The sequence below is a fragment of the Pelobates fuscus genome, chromosome 2 (assembly GCF_036172605.1).
Source record: "Pelobates fuscus isolate aPelFus1 chromosome 2, aPelFus1.pri, whole genome shotgun sequence".
Lineage (NCBI taxonomy): Eukaryota > Metazoa > Chordata > Amphibia > Anura > Pelobatidae > Pelobates > Pelobates fuscus.
The window spans coordinates 358,023,638-358,029,637 of NC_086318.1; the positions used below are offsets into that span (position 1 = coordinate 358,023,638).

The 6,000-nt window shown below is 41.9% G+C and overlaps 1 protein-coding gene across 10 annotated transcripts in view; it reads right to left on the reverse strand.

Annotated features, from left to right (window-relative positions):
* The window catches only part of LOC134587347 (sodium/calcium exchanger 1), a 439,447-nt gene extending 436,628 nt beyond the window's left edge, over positions 1 to 2,819 (reverse strand). For all 10 annotated transcript variants that reach the window (XM_063443659.1, XM_063443655.1, XM_063443658.1 and 7 more), the window contains exon 1: positions 2,743 to 2,819. The gene's annotated coding sequence lies outside the window, so the exon portion shown is untranslated. The remainder of the gene's footprint in view (positions 1 to 2,742) is intronic.
* Between the last annotated feature and the right edge of the window lie 3,181 nt (positions 2,820 to 6,000).

Consider the following 6,000-nt stretch of genomic DNA (forward strand, 5'->3'; position numbering starts at 1 on the left):
TTAAGCGATAATCCATTTTTTTTATATTGAATTACAAAACTTCCCTGGAGCTGGATGCAAATACATTCAGCTGACATTTTCGTAGACCAGGAAGTGGCTGACAAACCTTAGCCAGTCCCTGATCGCCCATCAATTCCTATAAGGTAAGCACTGCACATACCCTCATTTGAGGCTGGTAAGATAGCTTAGTGGGCTAATGCATCATCAGTGGAATCTGCATTAACTCAGCACTTCATCCTTCCGAGGTAGATAAAATTAGTATTGTTAAATTGGGTAATAATAACAACCCCTGGATGTTGGGCTTAGGTAACATCCCCAGGATGAACTTGAAAAGCAGAGTAATCTGAATGTTCCTTTCCTGGTTAACTTGAAAAGCAGAGTAATCTTAATGTACCTTTCCTGGTTAACTTGAAAAGCAGAGTAATCTGAATGTACCTTTCCTGGTTAAATACTTTGTTATTATTATTTGCATAGTGTATTCCTTATATCATTTTAGTGGACATTAGCCTAATTATGCGCAATACAATGGTTGATATTGAATCTATTGTATATGTGAAAGAGCCCTTCTCTCACTTTTATATGGAGCCATGAGACATGCACAGTACTGTTTATTTAGATAGGCATGGAGAGGCCTAGCATTTAGAGATACTTTTATATATATATAGTATTATATATAAATTTTATACATTATTTGGCAAACATGTCAACTGGCCTTGCAATACCTTTGATTACGGTTTATAGAAATAAAAATGTATACTTTAGATGTTGCATTTATCCCGTGAAAATGTTTGTTTCTCAAGAGTAAACACTTTTGTACTGTTGATCAAACAACATTATTGAACGGATAGAATAAATGATGAAAAGCTGTAAAGTTATTGCATGTTTTATAATTTTCTAAGACTCGTTGTTCCTTTACAAGTTGATTTTTCTTTGTTTAAGTTTTTTGTATCTGTTCAATAACACATCTTGTTCTGCTAAATTTGCTGGCTCTTGATAAAGAACTGACGATTGAAAACATGACTATTGTTATAATAATTCTAAAAGTGTACAGCATCATCAAGACAAGATCCAGTGAGTATGGAAATATCTCTGTAGAACATCCAATTGGTAGGAATGTCTCCTTTTAGACTGCAAGCTTCATGCATAGTTTCATGAAAAGTTTACTTTTTCATCATTTTTATTCTGTTTCAATTTTACCATTCTGCAGATTATTATAAATATTTCTAAAACGCTACATGCAATGCTATGTGAATAAAGATACAACAAGCCTTATCCGCTAAACACTGAATTATTTTTATGAAGTGAAAACAGAATTGCAAAATTTAGGATACAATAGCCAAGCTGTGATTTTAGCTGATTTAGAGAATTTCTCCAAGATTTTTTCTTTTTTCTTTTTTCTTAAATTGCGCAGTTCAATTTTAAATTCACTACTATTATTTTTTTTAGTAAATTAGAAAAAACAAATACTATGTATATACTTTCAAACCACTATGAAAATGTTTCTGGCAAGATAAAAAAAAATATTCTAACTTTCACAGGGAAGATCAAACCGCCCTAGCATAATAGAATTATACCTATTTATTTTTAAGGGGCTGTGTGAAGGTGTGTGCGTGTGCTTACACTCGGCAGGGGGACTTTAGAATAAGAATCACTTTTAGCCGTATCATAATGCGATTATTCTTCTTTGGGCTGTCTATTCACAGTTTGGAGGAATATTGCTTTTTATACTTCTGGCAGCTTTGTGTAGACAAAAGCAAAGCGAAAAAAAAAAAATGTTAAAGCTATTAGCAAGTTACAATGCTGTTATTCTGCGAGAATGCGCTCTCCAGGAGGAAGCTTGTGGGAACATACTGGCAGGACATTCAGACTTTTTTTGTGTTAGAGGAGATTGCATCATGTTGGCTGTTCAGAAATCTCTGCAAAAAGATGTACCAGTTATTTCGGCTCTACAGGGAAGCATTAAGGAATCGTGATAGGCTGCCAAAGTAAACGCACATCTTTTACAACTTTGTCTAATGTTCACGTGGCTCAGCCCACAGTGTGTAACATAATTTACGTGCGTGAGCGTTAGGGCTGTTTCAGGAAGAAATAATAAAAATTTTAAGCTAAACAAAGTAAATGATAAGAAAATCAGGGCATAGAATAGCTATTTTCTTCTGATCTGCTGCACTACAAAAAAAAATTAAACATATGGAGAGACAGAAAAGAGACGATAGAGAACGCGAAAAGAAAAAAGAGGTAAAGAGAGAGAGAGAGAATGTTCATGTTTATTTGTCATGAATGATATGTACTAAAATGCAACTCAGTTAAATTCCTGAAGGCAAACATGTATACTATCCACTAGAATAAGACATTTAGAGAGTTATTTCCTTCTGGGTTGAATATCATACTGAAAGGCTATGGGAAGTCATCGCTAAAGTTGAAGCTAAAGATGTACGTGAAAAATGATCACCTTTTATATCGGATGAGGGGAGAGCACTGATGAAATTAGGAGACTGTTATTTAGAGAAAATTAGAAACAAGTCCGCAGATTGCTAGCTATACAAGGTCGTTTTCCCCAACTGTTACTCTAGTCATGTGAACAACGCAGTGGTATAGTAGAACCTTCCAAACATTCTCTCTCAAAAACAAAACCAACAATATTTCAATCATGGATCAGCAATGGATCTACAGGTTACGTGGAAACAAACAGTTTACCAATACCATTTATATATCAGCATCTAGACATTTCCATCCACTTACCCCTGTTAATGTCCCAGCAGTTCTGTTCCAGGATGAAAGAAGAAAGAACCGTATGCAATAGCTTCACTACATTTAGCAGAAAGACAGGACTTCAGATGATTGTCCTTTAAGTGTCTCTAAGCATGGTTTGCATAGCTGGATATCAGCTTATCTGTTCTTTTGTTCATTTGCTTCCATACATGGATCTGTTCCCAACAGTAACTACAAGCTGTCGAAATGCAGCTATCTGGAAGCTTTCAGCCTCATCCAACACATAAGAGATAAAAAGGCAAGCCTCTCTTTTTACTTTGGCACCTATGTAACGGCAGCAATGCCTCTGTCCTTAACTCTGCTGTGAATATTATGTATTGTAGAAATCACCTTGAGAGATGCGGAAGTGGATATTTCAAGCAAACTTAACATTAGAGCAATATCATTTGGTTTAAGGAGTTTTTTTTAGACATGTTTTTCTGTACTGTGGGTTATGTGTACGTCATCGCTGAGTTCATTCGTAGTAGAGATTCAAAGGATGGGGTTTATGAAAAGGTATATGTTTATGATAAATGCATCTCCGGTTCAAGACGCAAGAACTTAATTCATGCAATACTGTAACAAATACAATGAAAAGCGATCAACAAATAAGTACAAAAATTGGCTGAATGTATTGAGCATTGTACTATTCAATAGTAAGTCACTTATTTCTTAAAAGATGGCTCCTTTAATAATCTTAATTTCTAAGTTATTAATTCATTATTAATTAAAGCAGCACTGTCATGCCGAACTTACCTTTCCTCAATCTCTTCCTCTTCTCCCCCTCTCTCGGAATCTGTTATTCTTTTCTTCCTGTCTTCTTTAGTTTTCTTTAAAATCATAAGACAAAGTAGGGACTCTTTGTCTTATGGAGGATTCCTCCGCTTGACCAGCTCTGACCAGCGGAGGAGCAAAGTGTGCTTCATTTCCGCTGGTCAGAGCAATTTTCCCATGATCCCTAGCTTTCCTCCCTGTTCCCACAATGCTTCCTGTCAGTATTGCCGAACGTCCTGTCACTTAGACAGAACGCCGGCAAAACTGCCGAATTGCATCCTAACAGAATGAGAAGAGTTTCTCCATTGGTGTTAGGATGCAATTCGGTACTTTGTTCGGATCGGAATTTCATTCTAATGAATGAAACTCCGATCCTATTCATTGCTGTGGCTGCATCTTGCAGCCGCTTAGTAGATAACTCCCTAATTCCCACGGTATCAGGGAGCTATCTACTAAAAGGCTGAAAGACCTGAATTGGTCTTTCAGACAAATTTACTAATACTAAGTAAAGATTACTTAGTATTAGTAAATAATATGCCCCTACTCGCTATACCGCGAGTAGGGGCATGTCTAGTAAGCAGTGAGCAGCCTGTGGCTGCTCACTGTAAAAAAAAAAATAATACAAAAAAAATATTGCCCCCCACCCCTAAACGACGGGTGGGGGCCGTAAAGTAAAATAAGGGAGGGAGACCTATTGTCCCCCCCCCGGCCCCCACCCCTGAGCGGTGGGTGGGGGCCATAAAGATAATGAGGGGGGGGACCTACTGTCCTCCCCCCCAGCCCCCACCCCTGGGCGGCGGGTGGGGGCCATAATGGTAATAAAGGGGGGGGGACCTACTGTCCTCCCCCCCGGCCCCCACCCTTGGCCGGCGGGTGGGGGCCATAATGGTAATAAGAGGGGGGGGACCTACTGTCCTCCCCCCCCCCGGCCCCCACCCCTGGGTGGCGGGTGGGGGCCATAATAGTAGTAGGGGGGGGACCTACTGTCCTCCCCCCCGGCCCCCACCCCTGGCCGGCGTGTGGGGGCCATGATGGTAATAAGAGGGGGGAGACCTACTGTCCTCCCCCCCGGCCCCCACCCCTGGGCGGCGGGTGGGGGACATCATAGTAATAAGGGGGGGACCTACTGCCCCCCCGGCCCCCACCCCTGGGAGGCGGGTGGGGGCCATCATGGTAATAAGGGGGGTGGGACCTACCGTCCTCCCCCCGGCCCCCACCCCTGGGCAGCGGGTGGGGGCCATCATTGTAATAAGGGGGGGGACCTACTGCCCCCCCCGGCCCCTACCCCTGGGCGGCGGGTGGGGGCCATCATGGTAATAAGGGGGGGGACCTACTGCCCCCCTCCCCCGGCCCCCACCCCTGTGCGGCGGGTGGGGGAACTAAGTAAATTTCCCCCCCCATCAAGGTGACTAGGGGTCCCCAAGCCCCTAGTCACCCACCCCCCACCCAAATAAAAAATGCCCCTACCTACCCCCCTCACCCTAAAAAATAGTGAGGGGGGAATAAAATTGCTAACCTGTAAAGTAAAATTAAACTTACCATTCAACGTCTTCTTTTTTCTAAAATCTTAATTTTTCAGCCCCAAAAAAGGCCAAATAAAAAACCATCATAGCCGTCGAACTAAAAATAAAATAAAAAACCCGAGCGCAAAAAAAGAAACCCGACGAAAAAGAAAAAACCCGAGCGCACAAAAAAATAATCCATCTTCACTCATGGAGGGCTCCGCGCAGACTGAGCTCCGCAGGGCGGGGCAAGGCTTATAAAGCCTTGCCCCGCCCTGCAATTAGCCTAAGAACACTCTGATTGGTGGGTTTAAGCCAATCAGAGTGCTCTTTGTCATTTTACAAGCGTGGGAAAGTTCTTTGGAATTTCCCCACGCTTGTAAAATGACACAGAGCACTGTGATTGGATGGCTTGAAATCCATCCAATCACAGTGCTCTGTGTTATTTTACAAGCGTGGGAAAATTCCAAAGAACTTTCCCACGCTTGTAAAATGATACAGAGCACTGTGATTGGATGGCTTGAAATCCATCCAATCACAGTGCTCTGTGTCATTTTACAAGCGTGGGAAAGTTCTTTGGAATTTTCCCACGCTTGTAAAATGACACAGAGCACTGTGATTGGATGGATTTCAAGCCATCCAATCACAGTGCTCTGTCATTTTACAAGCGTGGGAAAGTTCTTTGGAATTTTCCCACGCTTGTAAAATGACACAGAGCACTGTGATTGGATGGATTTCAAGCCATCCAATCACAGTGCTCTGTGTCATTTTACAAGCGTGGGAAAATTCCAAAGAACTTTCCCACGCTTGTAAAATGACAAAGAGCACTCTGATTGGCTTAAACCCACCAATCAGAGTGTTCTTAGCCTAATTGCAGGGCGGGGCAAGGCTTTATAAGCCTTGCCCCGCCCTGCGGAGCTCAGTCTGCGCGGAGCCCTCCATGGGTGAAGATGGATTATTTTTTTTGTGCGCT